The sequence below is a fragment of the Hippocampus comes genome, unplaced genomic scaffold, assembly GCF_001891065.2.
Source record: "Hippocampus comes isolate QL1 unplaced genomic scaffold, H_comes_QL1_v1.1 scaffold130, whole genome shotgun sequence".
Lineage (NCBI taxonomy): Eukaryota > Metazoa > Chordata > Actinopteri > Syngnathiformes > Syngnathidae > Hippocampus > Hippocampus comes.
The window spans coordinates 1,295,853-1,305,701 of NW_017842057.1; the positions used below are offsets into that span (position 1 = coordinate 1,295,853).

The 9,849-nt window shown below is 43.3% G+C and overlaps 1 long non-coding RNA gene across 1 annotated transcript in view; it reads left to right on the forward strand.

Annotated features, from left to right (window-relative positions):
- The first annotated feature begins 7,512 nt into the window (after window positions 1–7,512).
- LOC109510521 (uncharacterized) overlaps window positions 7,513–9,849 on the forward strand; it is a 20,283-nt gene continuing 17,946 nt past the window's right edge. Inside the window, exon 1 of the long non-coding RNA XR_002167139.1 lies at window positions 7,513–7,595. This is a non-coding gene — a long non-coding RNA (uncharacterized LOC109510521). The remainder of the gene's footprint in view (window positions 7,596–9,849) is intronic.

The window sequence follows — 9,849 nt, forward strand, 5'->3', positions numbered from 1 at the left end:
CACCTGAGACGATCCAACACATAACTGCAGGGTGTAAGATGCTGGCAGGGAAAGCCTACATGGAACGCCATAACCAGGTGGCTGGCATAGTCTACCGACACATCTGTGCCGAGTATGGACTGGAAACCCCAAGGTCAAAATCGGAAACACCTCCGAAGGTGGTCGTGGGATCCAGACTGACAAGATGGTAAAGGCAAACCAACCGGATATCGTGATCATAGATAAAGGGCAGAGGAAAGCCGTTGTAGTGGATGTAGCGGTCCCAAGTGATGGAAACATCAGAAAGAAGGAACACGAGAAACTCGAGAAATACCAAGGGCTCAGAGAGGAGCTCGAGAGAGCCTGGAAGGTAAAGGTGACAGTCATGCCTGTGGTGGTCGGAGCACTTGGGGCAGTGAAATACCAAGGGCTCAGAGAGGAGCTGGAGAGAGCCTGGAAGGTAACGGTGACAGTCGTGCCTGTGGTGGTCGGAGCACTCGGGGCAGTGACCCCCAAACTAGATGAGTGGTTGCAACAGATCCCGGGAACAACATCGGACATCTCAGTCCAGAAATGTGCAGTGCTGGGAACAGCAAGGATACTGCGCAGAACCCTCAAGCTTCCTGGCCTCTGGTAGAGGACCCGAGCTGAATGGGGGACGGACACCACCCGAGGGGTGAGACGAGGATTTTTTTTATTAATGTATATAGAGTCTTATGGTTTCCGATGCCATTGAATGCATCACGACCGTCTTCACCTGCTCAATTAATTAGCTCACGCACAACACCTGGCCATGCCATAGCATTGGTCATGAACAAGTCTGTGGCGGGTTTGAGATGCTCTCGTGTCGGTGAAACGGCCTTAGCCCATCTGAGTCTGGTTGGCTGCAGTGTTTGCTGCCGCTGAAATAAACTCTCTCTATCTCTCTCTCTCTCTCTCTCTCTCTCTCTCTCTCCCCCTTTCTCCCCCCTCTCTCTCTCTCTCTCTCTCTCTCTCTCTCTCTCTCTCTCTCTCTCTCTCTCTCTCTCTCTCTCTCTCGATAAAAGTCGATACATTTTAAGTGAGAGCTTCGGCTGGTAATTGGTTTCTCTTTTGTTGTTACGTCTTGGTTTTTTTTCTTGATTATTTTGTTGTTTGGGTGAAATTTGGTTTGTTGGGTTAAGCTTGTGTTTGCGGTGGTTTAGTTTTGTTCCAAAGCCAACAGTTATTTCAGCTAAATTTTGTATTATGATCCTTACCGCTGTATACAAAGTGCCATACATGGAGCAAAGATCATATATACAACAACAAAAAAATAAAACAATAAATTAATAACAAAGACAGTAGAAAGCACAAAAAACATTTACACTAAAAATCAAGTCTCATGCTTAGACAAAAGCCAAAGAATAAAAATGCGTTTTGAGAGTTTTCTGTTTGCAGAGCACATTCTGTAATTTTTGCAAAAAAGTAAACCGCGTGTAAGTCGGTTCAGAAAGCAAACCCGACCACGACATAGGGCATGTCTCATATCTGGGCTGTTACAGCGTACATCAGTTGAATATGCTCAATATTGCTTTTCTTCATCTCAGTTGTTTTCTTTCTTTCTTTTTTTTTAAAACTCCACCATTTCATTCCTCATCACACAAAGAGCGTTGTTGGAGTCACATGGTGGTCGAGTAAGGTATTGTCTGGTCTGGCAGACATTGAGTGCCCTGATGAGTGCTGAACGAGATGACCACATTATTCTTGGATCGTCTGAGAAACTTGTGCCATTTAATGGAGGGGGCCGGGGGAGAAAAGGGGTGAAGAACTTGAATGTAATATGTAATGAAAATGAGCTGGGTTCCGATTAACGTTCCCTTGGTCATTATATGGCCATTTAGGCCAGCTTTAGCATCTTGCCTTTCACCCGTAGGGCCTCTCCATCTCTGGGCTACCAACTAATTAGCATGAGGAGTCTTAGCTAACACAGTTATGCCTCTCCCTCTGATCACATTCACTCAATGGCCGAGGATACATGGAGCGATGACATTAGAGTGATTAATTAGGCTTTGACACAGCGCCAAAGGTTCTCAATTTAGCGCTGTCACATCAATAAAAAAGGCATCTCCTCCGTTGCATGCCGGGTGACCTAAAGGAGAATGACGTGGGGGTATTATCAACAATTAAGACCAATTAGTGGGAGCAACCCTCCAATGAAAAGACACACATACATACATGTCAGAATGCAATGAAGATGTTACCAACCGACTTTGACAGAATTTGTTGACTTTTCTGGATATAAAACAAAGTGTACATTTGGCCAACGTATTTTATTGAAAAGTTTTGTGTTGCCGTATAATTTCTATATGTAGGACACTGGACTGTCTCAGAATTACTTATTCATTTGTTGTGTGTTCACAAACACCCCCCAACACTACAGCTCTCCTTGTCTTGGAGCTGCAACATACAACTGGAGCTTATTGAGTCATTTATGCCATTGTCGTAAATTGACATTCATTTGACAAAACTTTGACGTCTACATTTCATTCATCACAGCAATAAGCACACCAGAGGCACCATCAGTGGTGAGCTTCCCAGCAAACGTGGAACAATAGTTCACAAACATCTGTCTGCTTATTGGTTGTGCAATTCCCTTCATAGGTCAAACATGCGGGAGTAAATATGAACTGCTAAATGATTTGGTCCAAGGACACCAAAACATTAGTCTATGCATGATTTCCTTTCATTCCTGTCTGCCAGCTGCTGTCAATTTATTTCAAAACAAATCTTCTCTCATTAAAAAACAAACAAAAAAAAAAACCAACAAAAAAAAAAACAATTGAAATATTTTCCCCATAAAACCTTTATGAACTGGAATGACATTTGTGACATACAACAGTCATTTATCATCAAAAATAACTTCACATTGACGACATAAAATATTCAGGTCTGAACTTTAATACATAAAAGGTGATTTGCTTGCCAGATGGTCCTATTGCATCATTTTTAACATCCTGTCAGTGTAAAAGGTACAGGATCAACCACTGTGAAACATGAAGCTGTGATTCTTCTTATTTTACCTAAGAGTCGATGTATTTTCCGTTTCTTCTGTTCTCGTGTCATGTCGTCTCACAACAAACTGTCAGAATTACTCACTTGATTTCGTGCTGAGGTCTTGCTGGGTGTGTCTCATTTGATGAGTGTCACAAATTTTGGTCAAATGCGCACCACTTATGCATTTGACCTTCCGCTGCATAATGTAGATTGTATAGTAAATACTGTGGGTGTGTTGAATTGAATTCAGGCGGCCCGGTGGTCGATAGTTTAGTACGTCGTCCTCACAGTGCAGAGGTCACGGGTTCAATCCTCGCTCCGGCCTTCCTGTGTGGAGTTTGCATGTTCTCCCCATGCCTGCGTGGGTTTCCTCCCACATTCCAAAAACATGCATGACAGGCTGACTGAACACTCTAAATTGTCTCTAGGTGTGAGTGTGAGCGCGGGTGGTTGTTCGTCTATGTGTGCCCTGCAATCGGCTGGCAACCGGTTCAGGGTGTCCCTCGCCTACTGCCCAAAGACAGCTTGGATTGGCTATAGCACGCCCCGCGATCCTTGTGAGGATAAAGCAGATCAGAAAATGGATGGATGGATTAATTGAATGCAATTGTTGATGTTGTGGAAATCAACATTTGATCCGAGACCTCTTCCTTCCCAAATCAGTCAATAAAATTAATGGCAATGGGATAGCACCTGATTTCCACCAAAGAATGGGTGCTCTAATTCTTTTTCCTGTGGCTTGATCATCTCATTTAATATTCTCACAGCGTAAAACTCAGTTTCTCCACAATACTCATCTGTCCTCACCTTGACACACAAGGAGGAGAGCTCATTTAATCCAATCCAGCCATCCCCATGTCTGCTGGAAAGACTGCCTAGAGCAACCAGAGAAGAAACACAGCTTCATTATCCTTCTTCCCAAGTGACAAATCCTCCCTGAATGGAGCAGAATGTAAAAGTTTTCCAGGGACAGGCCTGCCTCGTGCTCTATTTAGGTATACAGCGGAGTGCTGTCAGGGCAGAATGTGAGCCGCACGGCTGTGCGAAGGAAGTTTGAGGATGTGAACTTTGCATGGCAGCTCATGGAGTGGATGTGGGGAGTTGCCAGGTTCTCCCCCTGGATGTCGGTGAGAATGCAGCACAGGCAGCTGTCAGCAGCGAGGTGGCATTTCCTGCTCTGACACTGACAGAGGCTGTCTGCAGGCAGCAGGAGCGCAGCCAGACTGACACGCCGCTTATTCGCAGATGACGTCTGAGCCGAGGATTGGTGTCACTGGCATTTTGCTTCACCTAGCAATGTAAAAACTTGCCTGAAACCTAGCGTGAGGAAGTGTTTGCCGAGAACACATAAAAAGTGGAATTGAAGCCCCCCGAGCAAACGGGCAACCACCTGGTCATATAGCACATGCGCAGAAAAGAGCAAGAGAATGTATTTTCTCACATCCAGTAGCTCCACCCAAACATGTCATAACCCTGCACTGACAGCTGACCCCAAAATGAAACATTCTTCAAGAAATGTGCTGCTGACGCCATACAACTGATTTTTCACTTCATAGCTTTCACAATATTTGTCGATGCAACATTGAGCAAAACATGATTTTCAGGAACAACCTACGTCCCTCCTTGACTATTCTCTCATCACATTTATAAATCAAACATTCATATCTTCAAGACAGTAAAGCATGATTTCTCGATGATCCCAGCTATACATTTATGATACGTACATGCACCGCACGATTTTTTGAGTCTTGACTGAAAAAGCTCACCCCTCCAAAGGACGTAGTGCCGGGGTGTCCAAACCGGGTCCTCGAGGGTCCCCTCGAGGGTCCCCTTTCCAGCATGCTGCAAAACACTGTATTCAAATGATCAGGGTCGTTATCAGGCTTCTCCAGGGCTTGCTGATGAGATGATCATTTGAATCAGGTCTGTTGGAGTAGGGAGACTTATAAAACACGCAAGACACCGGCGCTCGAGGACCGTAGCTGGACTTTCCTGATGTTGTGACTTGTTTGAAGTTTGAACTTGTACCATGAATAGGCAGAACAGGGATTTCAACACATATGAAAGGGTACCTCCAAAGGCCCATTTCAAGGTATTGATGGAGAAACAAAACAATACTGGAAAGTCGAATAAATATCTGCCATTCCCATCTTTGCGTCGAGTCTCCTTTTTGTCAAAACAGTGCGGTTAATATTAATGCAAGGCACCATTTTAGGAACGGATGTGATGTCATGTCATTGACTGGGATTTTCCTTCCAACCACCAGTAGCTAATGAGTGATATGCCGGATCGTTGTCGTCATATATCTTAAGAGCTGGACTTGTACCTCAAATCCATTTAAACAACAAATCCCGAATCCAATCGAATGGATTCGTAATTGTACTTCCTGCAGACAGAGCAAATATGTCTGTGCGCATTTGTTATGGTTCCAGAAGAATATGGAATAGAATCGGATCCCACAAATGCAAACGGAGATAATATTGAATACAAAATATAGTTTTATTCAAGAAGAAAACACAAGACCGACACAGTACAACGTATAATGCTGGTAGCAAAGAACCAGGATAATAATGAATCAAACAAAAAGCGCTTGCAAAAGGCAAGGTAACAATAACGCTAAATCTCTTGTCTCAAAAGGACAAGGAAGAGCCAATTTCAGAAAAACACAGAAATGAACGCGATGAATAATGAAAGAAGCAAAAACAAGCAAAGCAAGGAATTACCAAAAAGAGACCATGAGTGAGAACGTGGAGAAGTCTAGAAAAATCAAGCACTTGGTACGAGTCATGAGCAAGGCTGAATTTATCAGACAACAGGTGCCGGCTTGGCGGTGCTTTTAAACAAATGAGTAATGATGACGAACAGGTGTGGTGCTGGAGAAGAAACAGACAGAACCAAGACAGCGTTAGCTGCCATTGGTGTCTCGGACAAATTGCCGCGAGTTACATTATTATAAGTTTGCTTTAATGCAACCGGTGTAACCAAAATGTGTTTGAATGCACTTTTTCTTGATAAACTAATTTATTCTTTTTCATCCAACAACTACAGGTACACTTAAACACATAGCCTCATAAGAATATATATTTGTCTTTGTCTGAAGTGATTAAAATCTAGATTTGTGTCACCATTTTTTAAATCCATTTAAAATTACAAACCATGCCACCCAATTTACTCAAATTAAATGAGCCCTGGCCATAATTTACATCTACAGTGTTTGCTATGTAGAATTGCTGGGTGGAATTTGAGGGCCAAAAAAGTTGCCCCAAAAGCATTTTTATGATAACATCCAAAGGTCCAAAGCGACTACGTACTGTATTGGTATGACCGAATATCAACAGGAGTAAAAATAATGTGTCATAAACTGAAAGTGTATTTTATAGTTTATTTCACCAGTCTACTGACAAGTGTAACTATACACTAAAAATGACTTTTGTATATTGCTAATAAATATTAAAAAACAAGTATCCAAAATATAATTGTTTATGTAACACTTGAGAAATATGAGTAAACCTTTGAAGACCTCAGAAAAGTTCACGGGTTGCTTTCAAGAGCTGAGTTCTTTTGGCCATGTGTTTCATCTAACAAGCATGCAAGTTAGGTGAAAGTGGAGATGTTTATCTTTGCAATGGAAGAAGTCCTATTTTTGGAGACACGGCATGCTGGTGTTTTGTCAATGCAGCAGTTCATTGGTCAGCATTTTCTTTCTGAACTGAATGCGGATATTAAGACTTTGACTTTATTTTTGAACACAGTGCTATAATTCATTTTTATAATATGAATTATATTGAAACTGAATTGAGCATGGAGGTCTTACAAAACACATTTAGTCCATGCTGTGAGTCTTGTTGTTGCTGTTAAAATTTTGACCTATTACAAGACTGTATTTTGTTAATCAGTTTATAACTGTAAAATGTAATGGGAACAGAAAATAAATGACAGCACTTTCACACTTTACTGTAAACAGTGTTGCATCATGGGAAGTAGGAAAAAGAGAGAGGCAAGAATATTCTTGTGGCCGCCATTGTTATTCGTCACCCTGAAGTCAGACTTCTCCGGTCAGCCACCATTGGATAACTTCAACTCCAAGTCTACCACGAAGATATAACTTGCCTGTTAGTTAAGTCACATTTTTTTGGACCAAACAATGTCTTGTGGAAATTAATTTAGTGTCTTTCTTTTTATGGTCCGGTGGACATATTTGTAAAATAGCCAACCATTCATGTTACGCTAGCTAGCAAGAATATGTAAATGTTAACAACCCCTTTCATTTGCGTAATTCACACATCCTTTGCTGATTTAGAGCATTAACACAATGTCAATGTGGCTAGTTTTATTTTGTGATAGCCACTTTGCACATCTATAAGTGAACTTAACCCCAGGGGCAATTTACTCCTCACAAGGCAGCCCCCTGTAGCCCCTGCTTACTGGCATGACCAGTTTAGGGGACATCCTGGGATCACATCCTGGGATCACCCCCAAGACTGTCCCCCTGTGGGACAGAGTGCAAGGGCAAACAGACAGGCAAAGGTGTTTGGACTAACATCCCAAAAAGGGACACCATTGGCAACATTAGGGAGCACCAAAACCTCTGGGTCATGCCAGTGTTAAAATAAAAAAGGTGGAGCTACGTATTTCCACATATTTTTCAATGCAGTTATCGCTGAGGGCATGCCACTAGACCTATCTAGCGAAAGAGAGAGAAGTTACAAACACCGACAGAAAATAATTCCTTCTATTTTTCACGTTGAGCAAACACCTCAATTTACAGCGTGGTAAAACTCGTGCACACCATGACGGTGTGTTCAAGTGAGAGTTGCAAGTTAGAGTTCATGACCCTGAAATACCAGAGTTCCACGCTCCCAGAGCTTCCCAGCCTTATACATGTTACAACAAACATGTATATCACACTTCATTTATCACAGCTTCAGTACATCACATTTTTTTCCAAAGTACTGTATTCAGAAAAAAATGCTGAATGACTTGGAGGTTTTGTACATGCCTGTACGCATGATTGGGTCCTGGCACAAAGTCGACCAATGACAGGACGAGTGGATTTATCCAGTGAGATAATTGGCTGCGCATATTCGCAGCCCTGCCCAGCACCTTCCCCTTTGTCTCATCACGCTGTTGTCTCTCTGATCATTCACCTGCCTGTCTCTGGCATACTCTCTCTTCTGTTGTGTTTGCCATGTGCGCGGCAGGGGGGGTGATTGTGCTTGTCAGAAAGCAGCAGCACGTTTCTCTTCGCCTCCTCCTCATCAATACCGATTAATTGTCTTATCATAAACACATCGGCTGCGCGGGGATAGCTGGCCAGGAGCTAGCTGGAGGCTAATGGCAACTACATCGTCAGAGCGTAAAAGTGAGAGCCGCCTTCTACGCCGCCAACACAAGTCTTTTCGCCGATATCAGAAGGCAATGCTGTTGAATGTTAATTACTGCATTAGGTTTTATAATTAAAGATTTAAGTAGAGGGTGGCCCGGTAGTCCAGTGGTTAGCACGTCGATCTCACAGTGCACAGGTGCAAGGTTCGATTCTGGTTCCGGCCTCCCTGTGTGGAGTTTGCATGTTCTCCCCGGGCCTGCGTGAGTTTTCTCTGGGCACTCCGGTTTCCTCCGACATTCCAAGAACATGCATGGCAGGCTGATTGAACACGAGTCTAAATTGTCCCTTGTGTGAGTGTGAGCGCGGACAGTTGTTCGTCTCTGTGTGCCCTGCGATTGGCTGGCATCCGGTTCAAGGTGTCCCCTGCCTACTGCCCGAAGACAGCTGGGATAGGCTTCAGCACGCCCCGCGACCCTTGTGAGGAATTAAGCGGATCGGAAAATGGATGGATGGATCGATTGAAGTAAATATGTGTACTGCTGTAGTCGCTGTCTCAAATATGTAAAGTATAATCACTGTTTGCATATTTTAAGCATGCTGGTTCCCAAATACACATACACCCACATACAAAAATTCCTAGGGTGGGGGAGCAAAACTTCCTTCGCGGCTTTTCACTTATGGGGGCCGCGTCCCGGTCCCCATAAGTGAGGGATCACTATACATGGTTAGCAGAGAGCAGGGGCGGGAAGGCTATTGGGAATTTTTGGAAAATATGTTAAGTTTCCAGAATGGATGTTGTATTTCCAGGCCCATTGTGGCCCTTGAGCCCCTGTAACAAAAAGCAAATTTCTTACCGCAAGTGTCTTACAGGAAGTCACACACATTATCATTTCTCCAAAAGAGCCCTCAGCTGAATACGGTGCTGTGTGAAGAAACATCTTTTCAGGACCGGCTGTGCCTCTGTCCTCATACTATCACTTGAATCTCCAATATGAGCAAAATGTAGCTGGCACGCTGGAATTCATCCAGAGTTAAGACTATATTCCAAACATACAATACAATACAACACCGCTTTATAATTTCAAGTGGGACTTTGTGTGACTATAAACACATCGTAGAAAGGGTTCCGTCAGTCGTCATCTGTACCTGTGGGTAAAAAACAAAAAACAAAAAACAAAAAAGGACGTTTCGCTTCTCTCCAGCCAGAGTCATCAGCAGTAGACAACTCTGAAGTCTCTGTGAAGACTCCGGGAAATTGCTCTGCGCTAAAAAGCTGAGCGTGGCCTATTTGAGGACTGGGTGGGGATGGTTAGTCACGCCCCTATGGTGACCATTGATTTCTAAATTCCCTATCGTTGGGTCTTGATTAGGCCTATTGTTTGAGCTTGGGCTGAATAGCTACTTTCAGTTAGCCTGATCAGCCTGTCTATGTCCCTTGGTGGTCAACAAGTTATTGTAAATAGGAGACAGGTTAAACCTGATACCTCCTTCACGGTTCAGAGAGGGTGAAATTTTTTTTAACAAAAATC